At 38.8% G+C, this 21,422-nt stretch overlaps 1 long non-coding RNA gene across 1 annotated transcript; it reads left to right on the top strand.

Moving 5' to 3' along the window:
* Nucleotides 1-4,696: 4,696 nt before the first annotated feature.
* On the top strand, nucleotides 4,697-12,786 carry LOC112147479. Its single transcript, XR_002919463.1, has 3 exons — nucleotides 4,697-4,751; nucleotides 10,051-10,371; nucleotides 11,997-12,786. It is a non-coding gene; the product is annotated as an uncharacterized LOC112147479 (long non-coding RNA).
* The last annotated feature ends 8,636 nt before the right edge of the window (nucleotides 12,787-21,422 follow it).

Raw genomic sequence — 21,422 nt, forward strand, 5'->3', positions numbered from 1 at the left:
ACCTTTGCTCTCGCATCCTGAACCATCTCATCACGTTCAAAGTTGAATCATAAAGCTAGTGCTGTATAACATCTGGAGAAAAAAATGGAGATGGATAGTAAATGTACTGTTCTAGATTATCTATACTGTACTAGACTTTATTAGGTGGGTTACAGTGTATAGGATGGCTAAAAAAACAAAAAATACAAAGACTTTTGTACAAAAATAAAAATACTGTCACAAAAAAAAAAAAAAGTAAACAGTGTTAGATGGATCACCACCTGCCTGGTCAGAGCTGTATGTGACAATTTCATGAAAAAAAAAAAAAATTTTATTAAAAAATGGCAGATTTTTTGGTTTTATTTCCATAGCAACCATTTTATTTTTTTGTTGTCTAGAGGTGACGAACATGTCTATAGAATTTTTGGAAGAATCTGCTAAAGTATTTTTTTTTTATTTCCTTGGCAACAGAGTTTTTTTTGTTATATGTGCCAACTTTCCTCATATTTTCATATCGTATGTTAAAATACGTAGATGGTGCAATACACATTTTTTGGGAAAATTCAAAAATAGCCCCTAATACTGAGGTCAAAGGTCAACAGAACTCGAGTTGGGTTGTAAACTTAAGATGGCGGTGTACATCTGGAATTTCATGAAAACTGCGGGGGGTTTTTTCACCCATATTGTGAATATTGCCAAATTTCTGTAGCCATCCCATAATAATTAAAAAACTTCCTTTAGATATTCCCAATTTTTTAGGTTTTGTTATTGGATTTTGAAGTTTTTTTCAGTCCCTTGGTAGATTTAGGCCCCATTCATTCCCACATTCACAGTTACTACAAGAGCAATGCCATCATTTTCATAATATTAATTAATGTCAAAAAGTCTTTTTTTTTACCCGGTACTACTTCAATATATAGATATTTTTTAGTTTTAAGTGTGTGACGAGCATCGAAATACAGTGAAGTTCATAGCCGATGAGGCGCTGACATCGTCAGATTTACAAACATATGAACCCTACAGAGTAACTTACTCACCATTTCACTGACCTCACTTAAGGTGTGTTGTTTAAAATTGAATTTGAACATTTTTCTTCTGTTTACAAAGTGTAGCAGAGATTAAGAAAAAAATATTTACTTACTTTTAAAAGAAGTCTGCGCAGCTCCTTGAAGAAACACAAGATTAACCTGTTTATAGAAGTCTTCATTTTCTTTCTTCAGTTTTAAAAGTCTCTCTGTCTCAATGGAGATCATTACCAGTGACGTGTTTCCTCAAATTCCCAAGTTTAGACACGTAATCCTACATTTAGAAAAGTACGCTAAACAAAATTAGAGAATTTTTTGCTACCATTAATTCTATTATTCTTTAGCTGCAGTTTTGCATTCTCTGGGCTCAGCAGCGCCCTCTGCCTTGAGGTATGCGTACTGCGGTCCTCACCTAGTGTATTTCTAAAGCGCATTTTTAGCAGATAAACAGACTAAATGAGTCACAAACTGACACCGATTTAATCAGATGGCGAGAAATAAAATGAAGTATTTAAAATAAAGCGTCTTTTTTTTATTTTCGAAGCTGCAGCTCCAGTTAGTGCACAGGGGAGGCACAGGCTGCCACTGCCTCACAATTTCTTGTGTATTTAAACAGAAAACTTGTAAAACAGTTTCTTTTTTTAGCGAAGAAACGTTGAAAATCCACACAGAAAAGTATAATCATACAATAGACATGTTCAAAGAGATAATATGTACATTTTTAATAATGGAAATGTATATTCATCTTATTTAATGTATGTATTTTAAAGCTTCATGGCAGGTGAGGCACATTGGTGCAGTAAGACAGAAAAAGTATAGCTTTTTCGGTCCTGATCCACCAAAAAAAAATTTTAATCCTAATTTTATTGTCAGTTAAAGAGTTTTTGAAATTGATGCAATAATTAACAGGAATTTATATTATTAAATTATTTTTTTAAATTAGAACTTTAAAAAAACTTACCCTGGCTCAAATGACTCTCAAGGTTAAGGCCGGCGGTGGTAGTATTATGGTGCTTATTTTTTCAGAAAGATTGTTCGCCAAGGGCACCATCATGTATTTACATAACCTGAAATACTCCTAAAAACGTCTTTTCCCAGAAACATTTCAAATGTTTGTTCTTGTTCTGGTGGCATGTGTCAGATATGTCATCAGCTTGTTTTAACCTTATGGTTGGTTTCAATACAATCTCTGCAGTAGGTACATTTTTTAACAGAAACCACAATCAGATGAAGTACAAGTGAGTGTGGCATAGAAATAGTCAGAAGAGAGCTCCATGCTGTAGGGGGGGTCGACCTGCTGCCAAGTGGCGTTTCAGCCAGCCGGCGTCTGTCAGAACAGCCACTCCAGAGTACACAGTTTACCGGAAACCGGGGCAGTTTGATTGACTTCCTGTTATTGACTGCTCCTTTTTGTGGAGAGTCGACTTGTGCCAGGTATTTTTCACCTCTGCCAGCTGTCAGAACACAGACTGCACTGAGCGAAATACTCAAGCACTCAAGGCCATTAGCTGAAATTCAGAAAGCAAAACATTTTTAATACGCAGTTATCCGTTTTTGTGCAGTTGAGTTGTCTAAATGCTGTGTCATAACGTAAACCTGCTCTGGAGCGAGTAACTCGTGGCGTCCCGCAGACAGTAAATCAGGGATGCTCCTGTTCAGAGGAGGGTTAACTGTGTGGGATGAGAGCAGTGGAGGTTAGACGGTGAAGGGTAATGCGTTGTTTGGCTCCGGTCCCAGGCCATATGAGGCCGATGCTGGAGAGGGAGCTTGAAAGATGAATTCATTCTACAATGAGTTGTAGCACCGTTGCCATCTGGGTATAGACCTTTGGTCAGTGCTACACAGACATCTATGGTTCCCTTTGCCAGAAATAATACTAATAAAACAAAGAGGCCCATTCATGCTTCATCCCTAAAGATGTATTTAAGGCTATAATGATATTAGAGAATTTGGAGAGCTTTAGGGGAATAGGTCTATGTCCCTGGAGAAAGTAGCTAACATCGCTAAATTCTCTCAAAAAGGCAACCAATGAGCTGCTTCCTTTTAGCTAACGCTTATGAAGATCTGCCTGTGAGGAAAGTTTAACTTCCAACTGTTTCATAGATGAAGTCCAGCGTCGATTCCACAAACTCTTCTTTAAGAGCACGTGTCAAAGTCAAGGCGCGGGGGCCGGATCCGGCCCTCCAGATCATTTTATTCAATTGTTATTAATGACCCGATGTTATCTTGTGCTCATTTCTAATTTTATAATTTTGACAAAATATATTCTTATGGAGAGTAAAATATTGAAAGTTATATAAGGTTTAAGTTGATTTATTCTGGAATGATATTCTTGAATTTTTGGGGCATTTATTAAGATGGTTTAGGCTGTTTTGGAGTTTAGCTAATATTGCAGCTACATGCTAGCTGTTTTGGCTAATTTAGGATTTTTTTTTTTTTGTTTCTTTTAGGGTTTTTTTTTTAGTTTCGCTAATATCTCCACTACATGCTAGCTGTTATGGCTAATTTAGGATTTTTTTGTAGTTTCTTTTAGGGTTTTTTTTTTAGTTTAGCTAATATTTCCACCACATGCTAGCTGTTTAGGCTAATTTAGACTCTTTTTTTTTTTCTTTTCGTTTTTTAGGTTGTTTTTTAATTTAGCTAATATTTTAGCTACATACTAGCTGTTTTGGCTACTTTAGGCTTTTTTTTTTTTTTAGGCCATTTTTGAGTTTAGTTATTATCTCAGCTACATGCTAGCTGTTTTGGGGGCCTTTTTTGGGGGCTTTTTAGGCTGTTTTAGAGTTAGGCTAATATTAACACGCTAGCTGTTTTGGCTAATTTATGCTTCTTTTCAGTTTTTTAAGATGTTTTGAAGTCTATGAAGTTTTTGAAGCTATTTTCAGCTACATGTTAGCTTTTTTGTCTTACCTAAGTTTCTATTTTTATGTTTTCCAGGCTAATTTGGTATTTAGATAATATTTTAGCTGGCTACCAGCTTCAGCACTTTCAGTTATTAGCTTGAGTGATCTTAGCTATCAGCTTCAGCATTTTTTACCATCGGTTTCAGCATCTTCAGAAATAAATGAAAAAATTGAAATAAATTTACATCAAAAAACCAAACAAAAAACATCTGTAAGAATAGAAAAAGAATATTGAAAAGTTAGAAAAAAAGTATCTCAAAAAGCAAATATTAGTGAGCGTCCCGCGGTCACCCATGGTGTTCGCTACTTTGCCAAAATATTAACGTTGCAATTTGATTCTATGCTAAATGTAGGTCTCGGTATCAGTTATAGTTTCCCGAAACGATTCGATTCACAAGATCAATTTGATCATATCGATTTGATTCAGATATTTTTTCAATTCTTCAATTCTATTCAATTGTAAGTTCCCACATTTATACACATTTATTTAGAAATACATTAATAATTTACAATATGTTTTAAATATATTTATATTAATATGATACAGTTTACATATTGTAAAATGTATTAGTGTAATAATGAGATTATTAATATCATACACTGTTACATAGATTCTCTAAAGTAGAAGTTCTAACAAAAATGTTCAGATCATTAACATTGTAAACAGTGTTCTCCTTCTCCTGGAGGAGGTTTCAGTTTGGCCACTAGGTGGCGATCGCGATATAGAAGTACACCTTATTCCAGAAGAAGACGACAGAATAAGGAAAAAACAATGTTATCTTTTTAAAGCACAAATAGTTACTTGAAATTTTTTTCCTTAAAAGAGTTTGGAAAATGAATGCCTGTGAGTAAATAAGGATGTTTATTTAGTCAGAAATGTATTTTTTTGGTGAACCGAACATTAGCATTAGCCGTCCTATGGGAAATTCTATTAAACGTTAGCATCAAGCTAGCGGATTTTAGCTTTATGTGCTAAATCGATTCATATCTTTTGTGAATCCATTATTGACCTATTAGGCTTAAATCGATTGATTAATTTTTTTAACCTAGCAGTTGCTAAATGACCTTGTTGAAATGCTCCTTTTAAGCAGAAAGCAATCTCATAACAGATTGGAATGTCATATACATTTAACTACAACTAATTTATAAAATGGTTTTTAATCTGTTTGTTTTTAATATTAACATTCAACTGTACTTTTAAATGCTTAAAAAGATCCATCAATGTATAAATAATAAAAAAAAACTGTTCCACATTGTTGTTTGTCACCACATCAGAAACAGAGTTTCCACTGATGTAACCCTGATTTCGTGGCACCACTAAACCACCTGTTAGCAAACACAGCGATCCATTAAGAGAAACTCATTGGTGCTGATTGCTTTGCCCCTGACCCCAGCTGCTTGTTTACTCAGGGCATGGTTGCCAGTGGGAGGTGTGAGGGTGGAGAGGAATAATTTAAATTCCATAGTGGAGCTGTGGTAAAGGGTGCAGCCACCCTCTGTTCTCCCACCTAAATTCACACAAACAGTCAGTCAGTTCCAGTGTGATGGACTGAACCCAAGCCTCTGAAAGCGCGCCGGCCCGCTGCCTGCCTGTGTGGGTAGAGGGGGATGTGTTGATACAGCTGGGAGAGGCGGAGGTGCCGAGAAGTCAAGTGACTTGACCGGGGTCAAAGGACCTCTATCAGCTCCTCTCTCACATCAGCATGTCCACATGAGGTGACTGTCTTTCTTAATGAGAATTACTCGTATAAATGTTCTGTACTCTCTGGAAATGAATTCATGAAACATCCTCAAATTCCTTTTTCCTCCTTCCTCTTCCAAATGATGCCAAGTTTTGGCACACAGTCAGGTCTTCCTCACGTCTCACTTTTCTTGTTTCTGTAATCTTTATGAGCCAAGAACACCTAAGGAACAAAAACAGAAGAAAGGAAACCAGTATCCTTGTAGTTTCATTATATTTCCTTCAACCTCCAACCAGGACGTAGAATGACTGACAAGCTTATCAGATTTTAAACGCAACTCACTGTGATTTTGTCTGAAACGATTTCAAAATATTTCATGCCAAACTCTTAATCTAAAACACGTGTCAAAGTAAAGACCTGGGGGCCGAATCCGGTTATTACACCTGACCCTCCAGATCATTTTATTTTATTGTTATTAATCTATCTATCTGCTATCTTGCACTTATTTCTAACTTTTATAAACTTGACAAAATATATTTTTAAGTAAAATATTGAAAGTTATTTAAGGTTTAAGTTAAATTTATTCTGGAATAATATTTCTGCCTTTTTATTATTCATATTTATGTTAAAAAGTTACAGCTTTAAAGTTTTAAAAATGGGCTTTCTACTAGTTTTTTGAACTATTTGGAATTTACTAAGATTTTTTAAGGCTACTTAGGGGTTCAGCTAATATTTCAGCTACATGCTAGCTGTTTTGGTTAATTTAATGCTTTTCTTTTAAAATGTTTAGGCTGTTTTGGAGTTAGGTTAATAATTACATGCTAGCTGGCTAATTTTGGCTTTTTTCTGTATTTTAGGATATTTTGAAGTTTAACTTTTTTTCAGCTACATGCTAGCTGTTCTGGCTAATTTATGCTTTTCTTTTAAAAATTTTTAGGCTATTTTGGAGTTTAGCTAATATTTCAGCTACATGCTAGACGGTTTGGCTAATTTAGGCTTTTTCAGTTTTTTTTGCTAATATTTCAGCAACATGCTAGCCGTTTTGGTTAATTTAATGCTTTTCTTTTAAAATGTTTAGGCTGTTTTGGAGTTAGGTTAATAATTACATGCTAGCTGGCTAATTTTGGCTTTTTTCTGTATTTTAGGATATTTTGAAGTTTAGCTTTTTTTCGGCTACATGCTAGCTGTCAAGGCTAACATGAGTTTTTTTTTTTAGTTTTTTTTTTTAGTTTTTTAGGCTAATTTTCCATGCAGCTAATATTTAACCAACTATCAGCTTCAGCATTTTCAGCTATTAGCGTTCAGTGATTTCAGCTATAAACTTCAGTGTTTTCATTTATCAACTCCAGCATTTTCAGCTGTCAGCTTCAGCATTTTTAGCTATCAATTTCAGCATCTTCAGCTATCAACACTAGAATCTTCAGTGGCCAAATTCAGCTTAAAGCGTTCACACTAGCATTATTACAGGTATTGCTGTACATCTAGTCCAAAATTAAGTTAAAAAGTTACGGTTTTCAAGTTTTAAAAATTTAGTTTTGTAGTGTTCAGTAAATGTTTATCCTGTTTGGCCTGTGACCTAAGGTGTGTTTTGGATTTTGGCCCCTTGTGCGAATGAGTTTGATGCCCCTGATCTAAAAGAATAGTCATTTCAGGCCCCATAGGCCACGCCTCTATAGTCTGTCTCCTTCCTGTGTCTGCGTGAGGTTTTGTCAGACTGACCACAGCACACGAGCAGCTTCAACCTCAGGAGTCCGCCTGGCTAAACCCAGGTGTTTTTAATCCAAACTTTGAACAGTCTCTAAAAAAGATTGATGAGCCCTGTTATAAATGTCCAGACAAGTGGTAACAGGTCCTGCTCTCAGCTGGGCTGCACACAACTCCCTGGTAAAAGTTCATTTGTGTGACTTATGCAGTGACTGACTCTAAGAATGATAAACGACTTATCTGTGGATTCATATCTCATTAAACGGTCAGTTTATTTTGCTTTTAGGAATGGTGACACATTAATTTCACTTCTCAAAGATGCTCTCACAGCTTGAGAGGAGCCACATGTTATTTATTTTATCCAAATCAGTGATGACTGCAACCGACAAGAGGTCAGAGGCGGTTTGACATAATAGCAATCAAAACGAACAAAAATGTCTTAAAGACATGTTGTTGGCAGAAGGAGACAACCATTTAGCAAAAGGGGCATTTTAGGGACTAACAAGCTAAAAAATGTTTGAATAAATAAATATTTTTGCACATATGTGTGAGAATTTGATCCATTTTGATATTAAACTTTATTTTATTTTATTTTTTTTAGCAGATGGCAATGTTTATTTAACTCTAAGCCACATGTGTCAAAGTCAAGGCCCGGGGGCCGAATCTGGCCCTCCGGATCATTTTATTTTATAGTTATTAATGGCCCGATGTTATCTTGCGCTTATTTCTAACTTAAATAATTTTGAAAAAATATATTATTATGGAGGGTAAAATATTGAAAGTTATTATGGGTTTAAGTTGATTTATGCTGAAATAATATTCCTGCATTTTTTATTGTTCCTAATTATGTTAAAAAGTTACAATTTTAAAGTTTTAAAATTTGGTATTCTACTAGCTTTTTGGACTATTTTGGCATTTACTAATATATTTTAGGTTATTTGGAGTTTAGCTAATATGTAAGCTACATGCTACCTGTTTTGGCTAATTTAGGCTTTTTCTAGTTTTTTAGGATATTTTGAAGTTTTGTTATTTTTTTCAGGTAAATGCTTGTTTGGCTAGCCTAATTTATTTTTATTTTATTATTATTTTTTTTGTTGGCTAATTTGGCATTTAGCCGATATTAAAGCTGGCTATCAGCTTTTTCAGCGTTTTCAGCTATCAGCTTTTTCAGTGTTTTCAGCCATCAGCTTCAGAATTTTCAGCAACACAAAATCAAACACACTTCTTGAAATACAGTAACTCCTTGACTGTTTAGTAATTTTTCCAACAGATTTCTAAGAGGTGAGAAAGAGCTTTGCACCAAAATGCAACAATTTATGGTGCTGAAAATTGGTGCAAAGCTGAATCTAAGTCATCTGGTTAATATTAATTGTGTAAACACTTTATCACAATTTCAGTGAATCAGTTCATTGTGTTAACTGTTAAAGAGTAACAATCATTCAAATAATATTAACACTGGAGATAAATCTTTGGTGTTAAAGGGTTAAACCAGGGGTGGGGAGGACAAGGGGGCGCAGCCAACCCCCCCCCAAACAAAATCCTTTGTCCCAAATTGCTAAAGCTAGCGGACCGGTAATTATTGATGACGTCATCGAATGAAAGTCACGACCGAAATATTAGACACTGTTTTTTCATCACCCTCCATTTGAAGGGGTAGGGCTAAGGGGGAGGAAGAAGGGAAGAATTCCGATTGGGCCCATAAACAACCCCAAAGCGGTATATTGATCCAATTATTCATTTCTATGTAATCCTTTTAAACCTGGGCTCTCAGCAGCAGCCCCTCCCATACCCACGAAAACGAGCTGGTCCTCACGTGATGATGTCACAACGTGAGACAGCCCCTTTCAGGAGGAGGCTTCTCCACCCCCAGGCTAACACAAACACTTTCTCCACAAAGCTAGCAGCTCGAGCTAACGGTGATCAGTGCCCCCATTGAGAAGGAATAAGGGAGCAGACTACTTCCTAGTGGAGAAAGAGAACAGACTACTTCCCGGTGGAGAAAGGAAGCAGATCATTTCCTGATTGAAAAAGGAGGCAGGCTATTTCCTGGTGGAAAAAAAGGGAGCAGATTGTTCCCTTTTTCCATCAGGAAATAGACTAATTCCTAGTGGAAAATGGGATCAGACTATTTCCTGGTGGACAAAGGGAGCAGACTATTTACTGATGGAAAAGTGGAACAGATTAATTCCTGGTTGACAAAGGAAGCAGTCTATTTACTGATTGAAGAAGGTAGACTTTTTCCTGGTGGAGAAATGGGGCAGACTATTTCCTGGTGGAAGAAGCAAGCGACAAATTGGGATTAAATGTGGATTATTGAGCAGTTTGAGAAAGGTTAATGGATCCGCATGAAAGCAAAGAGGATTTTTGATACTGAGATTATGTCATCATTTTAATAAATCCTAAAATGTTCATCTAGTTGATGTCATGAAATGGGCGGCACCCACAAGGAGCGAAAGGCGGAGCCTCAGAGATTGAGTCGTTTTACATCCGGGAATGAAAGGAGTCCACAAAAATAACTCATAGTTCATAAATAATTTGTTTTTTAGTGTTCCAAATGTCATACAAGATCATTTATATAGAAATATAAATGCTAAAGAAAATCATGGTGGGGTCCCTTCAATGTTGTTGGGTGATTAGTAGGAATCTTTGACCCATTTTTGCATAGAAAAATGCTAAAAAGCAGTGACAGATCAGTTGAAACAGTCACATGCCCTATGTCTCACTGTCTCGCCTTTTCTCCTTTCCATTTTTTCATAGCGGTGCTGTTTTTGATCAACCTTTGGGCCTGTGTCACACAGCCCAGCTGACATATGAAGAGGAAGTGCTGGCACCAGGCACTGGGCACCGCTGGGGCCCCATGGCTTATCAGCATCGGGGTCATAAGGCAGACTGACGGAATCTGCACGCAGGGATGCAGTGGAACAGAAGGAGGCAGACAGAACGGAGGGGAAACAGAAGGAGAGCAGAGACTGTGGGACGGCTCCGTACCCTCTGGATTGGGTTTGTTCTCCCACAGGACCCCCGCTGTGCCGAACAGGCATGCAGAGGGCAGATAACCACGATAGAGGATGAATAGATGTGAGAAAGCAAACAAAGCTAGAAAAAAACAATGTGCCACAGCCATTATTAACAAAAAAAGTAAAAGTTTTGTCTTTGTTTATGATGCTTTTGATGGGGAAACCTTGTTCCCAGCAAACAAGTCAACCTTGAAGCACAAAAACAGTTTGGTTTAACATTGACAGGCATTTCATGCAGAAACTACCTGTAAATATTTATGTTTTCTTGCAAAAGCGCTCTAAATTTCTGTGTAAATTACTAGTGAGTGTTTGCAATGTGCATATTTTACTGGCACAGCATGGTTCTCTTCTGGTCTCACTCCGTTTTTTTCCACTCTTTTTTTCCCCTCCAAGTGCCTGCAATTCCTCAGGTTGCTGTTACAGTGGAGGACAGGCCCGCAGGGAGTCACCACTGTAATGCTAAACTGAGCCGCTCACCGCTGCATGTCTGGTGCCAGCAGGCCTGACACACACAGATACGCTTTCCAGAGTTGGACTTAAACGTGGCCGCCACCTAATTCAATTACAGCTTCGTTAGGAACCATCTGAGCAGCAATTTGCTTGATTGTCTAAATGGTGATTTATGGCGCGGGGGGAAGGATTTTCCTTTCACTTGCCTGTTGGATTTCTCTTAAGTATTTGGTGCATGATTTACATACAGAAGTATGAAAAAAAGACAGTGGTAGAGATCTGATGAAGATAATAACATCTAAAATTAAACAATAAGTAGCAGGGGACAGAAAAGACAGAAAATGTACGAGATAAATTGGGAAACTGAACTAAACGAGGGGAAAGAAACGGAAAGAAATCAGAGCTGATCGTAGTTCCTGTTAATTACCTGCCGGAGAAGTCTCAGTGGGGCTAAGCCAGAGAGGTCAAAGCAGCGCAGCTTCCTCCTCAGGATGTCGGCGAGGAAACGCCACGCCATCTTTGTCTGGGTTGTTACCTGTCTTTTCACAATTATATAATCTTGCACCCTAATATAAAATGTAATGTTTTCTATCAAACCTTTTCTTACAAAAAAAAAAACTTGATATTCAAAAAAATACAAAAACACAGTAGTTTTGACCACTTTTATTCTCAAGAACAAATTTAAAGGGTAACCAAAACCTACGTCAACTTATTTTGGTTGTCGACCTCCATAAACGGGGCTTTAAAAGTACCCAAATGTTTGACAAATTAAAATAAACCTGTTTAATTCTTGAAAATGTAGTTAAGCTGTCTGTGTGCTGCCCCCTACAGGTTGAATCGAGTTATTACAGTTGAATTTCGTGATTGATCAAACCATGATCTTCTTAAGCCTTTCAGAGTAAACTATATACTGAACACTAAAAAACAAATATTTATGAAATATGAGTCGTTTTTGTGGACCATTTTAATACCCGGAAGTAAAACGACTCGATCGAGCCTTTCGCTCCTTGTGGATGCCGCCCATTTCATGGCGTCAACCTAAAGCCGTCCTTAGCAGCGAGCAGTTGTTGTCTTTGTAGATGTACAAAAACGGTATGCCCCCCCCCCACCCGCTCAGTTGATTCTCACTGCACAGAGCCTCTTTCAGTGCGAAGTCTTGTTTGTGCCAGCCTGCCTCCATTACCAAGCGTTTCTACCTGGACCTGATCTTCTGTTTCTGACTCTGCTTATTCTCAGATTGCCTGCCGCCTGCCCTGACCCTGGCCTGGACTCTGACAACACTCTTTTCTTGGATAATCCCATGCTGGTGATTGACCTCTGCCTGTCTGACCCTGATCTAACTTTGTTGACTTTTAGCTGTGGTTCATTCCTGGCTCTATGTGACCAGCTGTCTGCCCGTTATCATGGTTGGCACCAAGACATCAACTAATTTTTTTGACTGAGTCACACACTCAAAGCATAGACAGAACTCCTGAAATCATTTACAAATTGACAAAACAAAAGTTGAGAATTACTTTTATGATCAGCTATAGTGTGACCCGGCAGATTACATAGTCATCGAGTCATATCCACTCTTTCTCTGCCTTCTCACTCTTGTTATTCCGAAAACAAGTGTCTACCTGCTGCTTTATGGAATTCTTGCTATTCCATTCCATTTTCCTGCCTGCTAATGTAATCTGAGGGAAACAGAGGCAGCCTTCCAATGACACAACCTTCAGATAAGAACCTCTTATCTTATTGTTCCTCTGTGGTTGCCTCTACTCGGACCAGATCGAGTTCCAGAACCTGTCAAATGAATGAAAAAGCCTCGAGGGGCGTAATGTGGCTGGTGGTTTTCTGAGCTCTGGCTTTTGGCTCTCATGTGAGGAATGAATGATAACACGAGGATTTATGTAGCTGTAAAAGACTCATGGATTTTTGCTCAAAAATTGTTAGGCAGCTTTAACTTTGTTGGCTCAGTTACAGGGCTTCCACGATTAGTCGATTAGTCGCGACTATGTCGACTATTAAAATGGTCGACCACTAATTTGCTAGTTGAAGCGTCGTTTTTTGTTTGTTTTTTTCTTGTTTTCACTCAAAACGATGGTTAACCCGGGTCTACCACTCTCTTTGACAAACATGCCCAGTAGTGATAATCCGCCCTGTGAACCAAACGCAGCGAGGGCGGCGTGGATTCTGAGCTTACACTGGAAATGAACCGCTCGTCCAAGGCTTTGTTTACATTCCGCGCCGCGATCGTGTCGTTCGCTTCGAAGAGCGCTGATTTTAAAACGTTCACCTCATAGACAGAGGCTCTGGGTCGGTACGGATCCGCCGCGGAGTTATGGAGTGGCGTGAAAATTATTTGAGTCCCAGAAGTGAATTAGTGAGCTCGCCTAAAATTTAAGCTAAGCTAAGCTAAGCTAAGCTAAGTTAACAAGAGTAGCATTACATCACCTGCATTAAGATGCAATTAAATGCAGTGGCGGGCCGTGCATTTCCCACCTAGGCCTTCAGTAGTGCTCCATCTGAATCAATCCAACCCTCATTAACTATTTTATGGCAATAAAACTTCTACTGCAGGTACAGCTGCCACACACAAAAAAAAGCATAAAAAAATAACCTGATAAAATTTCAATATTATGTAGGGATATAGTAAAATTTTACACACCAAAAATCCAGATTATTTAAACACAAAATCCATCCTTTCTATCCTCAAGAAGATTTCAATCCCTCTGTCATGCAGATTATCCGTGCGTTTCGAAGATAGAAAGTGTTCCGTGGCTGTGATAAGCTGGAAAAAGCTGCATGCGGGAAATGTTCTGGTATTCCTGAAGCCTCTTGTGGTCCAGGAGGGAGACAAACATCAGTTTTTGTGATCGATCAAGGTCTGTGTCTGGAAAATAATATTGTCGGTAGTGCGCGCAAGGATTTTGCGCTGCACCTCTTCGTGCGCTCGGAGCGCCTGCGGTGCGTTCAGGGACCTCGTAGATTTCCTCGTATCAGCTTCACTCCCGCTCAACGGAGTCAGGGAACTCCTTTACCCATGCCAGACAAAACTGTGCCACAACTTTACCTAAAAATCGGACGATGAGACCAGCAATGTGATCGGCTCGCTTTCCACTGGTAACATCTTCAAACCCGACACGCCGCTCCTCGGCACCTGTGTCCGTCACATAACGCAGAACCAGAGCGAGCTGCGCTGCGTTACTCGCGTCTGTCGTCTCATCCACCATAACAGACACAAACAGGGCTTCAATAACTTCCCTTCTGATCTCCTCCGATCGCACTTCTCAGGTTGTTTTGTCCACCAAATACATTAGTGGACAGGTGGAAGTCTAAATCTGTGTCACTCTCCGTGATGACTTTCCTCTGTTTGTGGATCCAGCGCTTTCACTGCGCCCCCGAAATGAAGGTACCGCTAGTAGTTAGGACTGAAAGTGACGTTCAAATCCTTCTCCCGGTTGTGACAGGCTTGCTAGCTTCAGAGTTGCCCGACTTTGCTTAACAATGTCTAGCTTTTCTTGAAAGGTCCGTCTGGAAAATGGCTTTGGCAGTAAAGCTATTAAATCCACTCTATACATTTGCTGGTGCAGCTCGCTGAGTCGCTACAGATGCAGTTTGCTAGCTCTGCCTAGTACACTCTCCGACTATCCAATCAAAGCTCGTGAAAATGCTGACGTTTCCGTGCGCCTGCTAGAGGGCCTTGGCTTCGCCTCCTCCAAATCTGATTGGTTGAAGCAACAGTTTGGTCGACAATTATTTTATGCTACAGGGCCCGCAGAACTGATTGTGAAGGCCTTCAGGCAGATTTCTTTGACCCTAGCAACAAATGGTGCTGCAATGATTGGTTAATGCTTAAATAGGAAAATACACGTCTGGAAGCAGCGCAGCCAGGGAGACAGCAATGAAAGGACGAAGACAGAGCATTTGGAATTATAGAATACGTATTCACGGAAATAAATAATAATTAATATCAGTCTGTGATTCAGATATTTTTAGGCCAGCAGAGAAGGCCTTGCAGGCCCTGACGGCCCGCCACTGATTAAATGTAACTTAAAGTCACAAAAATGACAACAAACAGTATAGTAACCACAACATTAAAGAAGTAGCACAGATTTATGAGCGGTCCGCCAAAATGAAAAATATGAAGTAATTTCGGTCTGTGCATGTGCAGTGGATGTAGGTAGTGAAAGAGTTAAAGTACTGTAATACATTCTAACATCCCCTGATTTTCTCCTTTTTAAAAAATATACATTTCCCCTCTTTTTTAAGATGTAATGTCTCAAATCACTTTGTTCATATGGGCATTCTGAGGGTTTTTATGTATAGGAATGTCTTCAGTTCAAAGATGTCATTAATGTTTTGAGTAAATATTTTGAGTGTTTTTATATGTCAATAGCTTTTAAACTACTTTATGCATGTTTTATTAAAAATGTTTTAACGCTTTAAGTCCCACTTCAATCATCTTTTGAACTATTTTCAAAAAGTGGTCTTTTAATTATGATTACCATTTTTAGTCAAAATCTAAAAACCTGTGACATAGTTTCTGCAGAACGGCAGTAGTTCTTTAGAAATTCGTCTCTGAGTTGTGGGCAACCCCTCCCCTTTCCCCATCACCTATAACTAAGAGCTTTCTGTCTTTTTCTGTCAATCTAACATTACCGGTGCTAAAGAAAAAAAAATGGTGAGCAGTAATTGGGCTGTCCAGAGGCAGATTGCAGCTGGGATGAGCAAAAGAAAGACTTATATGGATCTGAAGTGGTTGCATCAAAATGGAGCATTTCATTTGCTCCTGATTTACAACAATTTGAATAAAGAAATATTCCTCAATGCATTTTTAATGCTAATTTACGTCCTCCATCATAAGAAAAGGCCCCAAAACTTGTTAAAAAAAACACAATTTTGTCACTTTACTCAGAAAGGGAGAAGCAGTGACTCAGGTGGTTGAGCAGGTTGGCCAATGACTGAAAGATCGGCGGTTTGATTCCCGCTCCCGCCAGTCAACTGTTGTGTCTTTGGGCAGAACTCGTCCCCCTCCCCGCCTCCTGTGTGGTACTGCAGCCACATCTCTGCCAGTCTTCCCCAAGGGCGACTACATCAGTAGCTTACGTATGAATGAAGAGCAAATGACTAATGGATACGAATTGTAAGCGCTTTGAGCATCTGGAAAAACCCAATCCATGATTATGAACTCAAGTGATTGCATGTGCTAACTTTAGTTTATTAATCACCAGAATATCCAACAAGATAAAAAGGGATCTCACTCAGCAGAATGTACAAAAACAAGTCGATATTTCAAGACGGACGCTGTACATCAGAGTGTTTGCACTAGTTTTGGCTGAAAGGATGTTTCTCAAAATGCATGGAAATTCTTAAAGCCTGGCAGCACCTCAGGAAAACACCACCTGTGCCAGTGTTTGTGGTGAAGAGGGTCCTGAATGCCAGCCTTAAGTGGCCACTGGCTCTGCCGCGAGGCCTGACAAGGTTACATACTTGGGTTTTCCATGTGCACCCACCACAGCCGCGCCGCTGGGACAGCAGCAGATGCAAATTGTCTGTGACGTTTCTGCTGGGAAATGCGTCCACAGTCCTGCATTGCTCTGGGATACCTGTCACGCCAAGCACCAGAACGCCACGCCGTTCCTGAATCTAATTGTGAGCTTTGTGACGTGCCATGTAATTTTGAAAGTGAAAATATAACAATGAGCTGATTGCAAGAACTCTACAAAAGTATCATTACATATGTCTTAAGACAATTTCAATTTACCAAACCTGAGCTCTGTTTTTGTACTGAATGTTATCTGAGCTGCTGGGAATGAGCCAGCCGTACCTGTCAAAATGAACGCTGAGCTCATAAGGCCTGTAGGTAGACTCAAGGGCTGCCCTCGCCAACAACAATACTCGTAATGGCGACTGTGAAGATAATAGTGTTAGCATCCATGAGGGCTGAGCGATAACATTACTGAAATGGTTTCTCTGAGCACACGGAGCCAAAATGTTACTCAGGTTCCAAAAGAAAATCTGACAAATGGAGTTATAATAATGGATTTACTCTGGTAACATTTAAAAATATGCATTGTTTCTGAGAGAACTTAACATTTGCCTCAGCAAATATACATCTAAAAACATATATATATAATTTTGTACAACTACAGCACAAGAGTTCTATTAAAATGTAAACAAATATTCTCCTGAAAGGTAAGTCAGAGGATATTTTCATATGACCAATCTTCTTCTTCTCGTTTCAACTTATCCCATTTTGGGGTCGCCACTCATTGATTTGGCAGAGATTTTACACCAGATCCCCTTCCTAACGCAACCCTGTGCTTGAAGGGCACAGGGACCCAGTTAGGCAGCAGCGTCAAGGGTCTTGCCTAAGGACCCAATCAGGATGGAGATCAGTGGACAACCCTGGGAATCGAACCCAGGGCTCCTGCGTGCAAACCCTATACTTAGCTCACTGAACCATCCAGCCGCTTCCTCCACAGCCAGGAATAAAGCACTGGCCACACATGTTCAGAAGATTATAAGTAATAATAATACTAATAATAAGACTTACAAGTAATAATAATAACAATAATGAAGAACGCTCCAAAGATAATCTCGCTCTATGCTGCAGCTTTGTTCGTTTACATCAGAATTCTCTACTTCTTCTGCGGCCGTTTCGAGTATTTTAGATAGTTCTGCGCATATCAAAATGACTTATTCAGATGGAACATGTGGCGTTAAACAAAGTTCAGTTAAGCTGAGCTAAGATATAGCTAGATATAGCTGATGTTGGCTCTTGAGGGCCCCCTGGTGGTTTGGAGGCCTTCTGCATTTGCACTGTGCAAATAGTAAAACAGATTTTATGACAAAAATTAAAGAAATCTCACTGAATGTGTTAAAAAGCTTTGATGTTTGGGCACTATAGGTTACTTCTTCTCCCTCTTTACACCAGAAAAAAACAATTTGCTCACTTCAGGAAATTACTTTGACGACATCAAAGCCAGGAAGAAATATCAGTTTCAAAGTGAAAACAAAGTTCACGGGATTGTCTTTAAGACAGTGGATGTGTGGAGGAGTCAAAAGTCTGCTCGGTGGCTTCTACCACGTGAGGGTCCATATTCCAGTTGTCCTCCACACGTGAAAACCAGAGATCCATTCTGTCTCTGTAATCACACACTGACCAAGCCCACCGATAAACACCAACAGAAGCCGCTTTAAAAGTCTGTAAGCGCTTAGCCCGCTCCAGAAAGGACTAGTGTCAACGTGACAGACTGCAGTAGCCTGATGAGGGTTGGCCTGTGGTATCCGGGTGGAGTACGGTGGCAAGCTGTGGATGGAAAGGCCTGCGTTTCATCTCAGATACAGAACGAGGGAAAGACAGAGAGAGATACTCGGCGGTGGAAAGAGGGAGCTCGGATTTAGACTGAGAGAGGCCGGAGAGGCGAGGGAGCGCAGCTGACAGGAGCTTCCTTTGGGTCTGGAGCCTGTTTTCCAAAGGAAGTGCAAGAGGCCTAATCTGCAGCCCCAGAGGAGGGGGGACCTGGTGGCCCCCTGCTTATTGTCTGCTTTATCATCTCCTGCTTTTGATGGCCAGGGACATCATGTATGAGACCAGGCACATAATAAAGTGAACATTTAAAGAGAAAAATGTCTTTTTTGGATGAATGTTGCAAGCAAAATGACTTTTTTCTGATCTTTTTCAGCCAAATCGCCGGCAAATTGAATGAGGACAAACTGTGGCCTGTGTGGTCAGGAAGTCTGTTCCTCCGTAGAGCCACATTGACTGTCACTTCACAATAAACAGCTGGGGAAGTGACAAGTTTGCGCGTGCAGCCCCCCCTCCCAGCAACCACAGTTCTCTGTTCTGGGAAATGGGGGTCTAGCTTCAGAAAACGTTGCAAAACTTTAGACCAGGGGATAAGATAAGGGCCTGCCTCCAAATTGGACCCGGCCCCCCAAACACTATCAGAAACGCCGATCGAAAACCACATAGAGCGTGACTTTTTATTCAGTCTGAACTATGACGGGAGAGGATAGACTATTTATTGGTTTAATGGTGATTTACTTTTTCTTTATTATTATTATTATCTTTCTTAAGTACGTTTTTTTGGACGTCTTTAGCTCTCCAGTTCTTTCAGCTATTACAATATTCAGCTCTTTTTATGCTAGCTTTTTCAACCGTTTTGGCAGTTTTTTAGGCTATTTTGGGGTTTAGCAAATTTGTTAGCCATAAGCTGTTTTGGCTAATTTAGGTTTTTTTCAGTTATTTAGGCTAATTTCTAATTTAGCTAAAAATTTAGCTACATGCTAGCTGTTTGTGCTCATTTAGATTCCCCCCCCCCCCATTTTTTAGGCTAATTTGGAGCTTAGCTAAAATTGTTACTTTATGCTAGCAGTTTTGGCTACATTACACATTTTACCAGTTTTTTAGGGATAATTTTGAGTTAAGCTAATATCTTAGCTTATGCTAGCTGTTTTGGTTGAATCATACATTTTACCAGGTTTTTAGGCTAGTTTGGCAGTTAGCTTATATTTCAACTAAATCCTAGCTGATTTGGCTAATTTAGATTTTGTTTTCAATTATTAAGTCTAATTTGGAGTTTAGCTAATAATGCAGCTATGTGTTACCTGTTTTGGCAAAAAAAATTTCATTTCTTTTAGGCTAATTTAGAAATCAGCAATTATTTTAGCTTAATGGCCGCTGTTTTGGCTAAATTACACATAAATTACACCACTTTTTTAAGGGTAATTTTGAGTTAAGCTAATATTTTAGCCTTACGCTAGCTGTTTTTTCTGAATCATACAATTTATCAGTTTTTTAGGCTAATTTGGCATTAAGCTTATATTGTAACTAAATGCTAGCTGTTTTGGCTAATTTTGGCTTTTTTTTTTAGTTATTTAGGCTAATATGGAGTTTTGCTAATAATTTAGCTTCATGCTAACTGTTTTGGATAGTTTAGTTTTTTTCAGTTTTTTAGGCTAATTTTGAGTTAAGCTAATATTTTAGCCTTACGCTAGCTGTTTTGGCTGAATTATACATTTTATCAGTTTTTTTAGGCTAATTTGGCATTTAGCTCATATTTCAACTAAACGCTAGCTGTTTTTGCTAATATAGGGCTTTTTTCATTCATTTAGGCTAATTTAATTTAGCTACATGCTAGCTGTTTTGGATAATTTAGATTTTGTTCAGTTTTTAGGCTAATTTGGAGCTTGGCTAAAATTTTTTCTTTATGCTAGCTGTTTTGGCTAAATTACACATTTTCCAGTTTTTTAGGCTAATTTTGAGTTAAGCTAATATTTTAGCCTTACGCTAGCTGTTTTGGCTGAATTATACATTTTACCAGTTTTTCTGTAGGCTAATTTGGCATTTAGCTTATATTTCAACTACATGCTAGCTGTTTTTGTTAATTTTGGCTTTTTCTCAATTTCTTAGGCTATTTTGAAGTTTAGCTAATATTTCTGCTACATGCTCGCTCTTGTAGCTAATGTATATACATTTTTTTAGTTTGTTAGGCTAATTTGGCATTTTGCTAATTTTAGCTAGCTGTCAGCTTCAGCGTTTTCAACTATTAGCTTCAGCGTTTTTAGTTATCAGTTTCAGCAACTTAAGCTATTATTTTATATTTTATTTAACCTTAATTTTACCAGGAAATTCAATTGAGATTTGATCTCTCTTTCAAAGGAGACCTGGGCCAAAAGGCATCATATCATCACTAGCATCTTCATCAGCGGCCACATTTAGCTTACAGCATTCACACTAGCATGATCACAGGTAATGCTATATATCTAGTTTTTTTTAATTTTTTGGTATTGTTTTTTCCATGAGGATTACAGAAATGAATTATTTTAAATTTGGCAATGTGCGGCTTTCTGGAAAACCCTAAATGTTTAGCCATGTTGTGATGCTGCACTTTTTCTGTTAGCCTACAAACTGACCTCGGACCACATCAGAGAAGAAAACAGTTATGTGGCCCTCACAAGGTAAAGTTTAGGGACCCCTGCTTTAGACAATCAAAAAGTTATATAAATGTAGTTGAATTATTAATTTCTTTCTTACAAATGCTGTTTCCTCTATTGTTAGGATTGCACAACCTAAACCAACATTTTGGCTAATTGCACTCACTCAAATTGCATCAGAATCCTCACTGTACATCCTTCCACGTGTCGTGCTATTTTGAAGCCGTTACACCCTCTCCCTCCTTTGTTCCACTGATTAGCGGTTGTACTGCTGGGAGTCGGCCCTGCAGCGGGGATGTCCGATCACCGGGACCCTTCCTTTGGCGGTTGCCAAGACACCCAGGTGTTTGCACGGACACACACACGTAGATTTCCTGCATCTCCTATCCCCACCTGCAACAAAATAAATCATCCGTCGCTGGAGCTATTATGTGCATCATCATCATGAGTATTATGACTAATGGTAATTTAACCACCATCTGTTGGATGTTGTCAACACTACGGTTCTGGAATAGAAGGTCTGCTATATTTATTTCAGGATTATTTTGAGAAAGGAAAAGACAAGTGCTATTGGCTAAATGTTAGCAGATGTGTGGATAATTTCAAGGTGACTGTCAATTTAGATGAATTAAATAAGAATTTGGGATTTACAAAAACTTCAAACTTCAGCGCTATAAAACAATGACTTAAGAGTTTAAGGCACTTTAAAGGGCATTAAAAATGATGCACTTTAAA

The sequence above is a fragment of the Oryzias melastigma genome, linkage group LG17 (genome assembly GCF_002922805.2).
Source record: "Oryzias melastigma strain HK-1 linkage group LG17, ASM292280v2, whole genome shotgun sequence".
NCBI classification, from domain to species: Eukaryota; Metazoa; Chordata; class Actinopteri; order Beloniformes; family Adrianichthyidae; genus Oryzias; species Oryzias melastigma.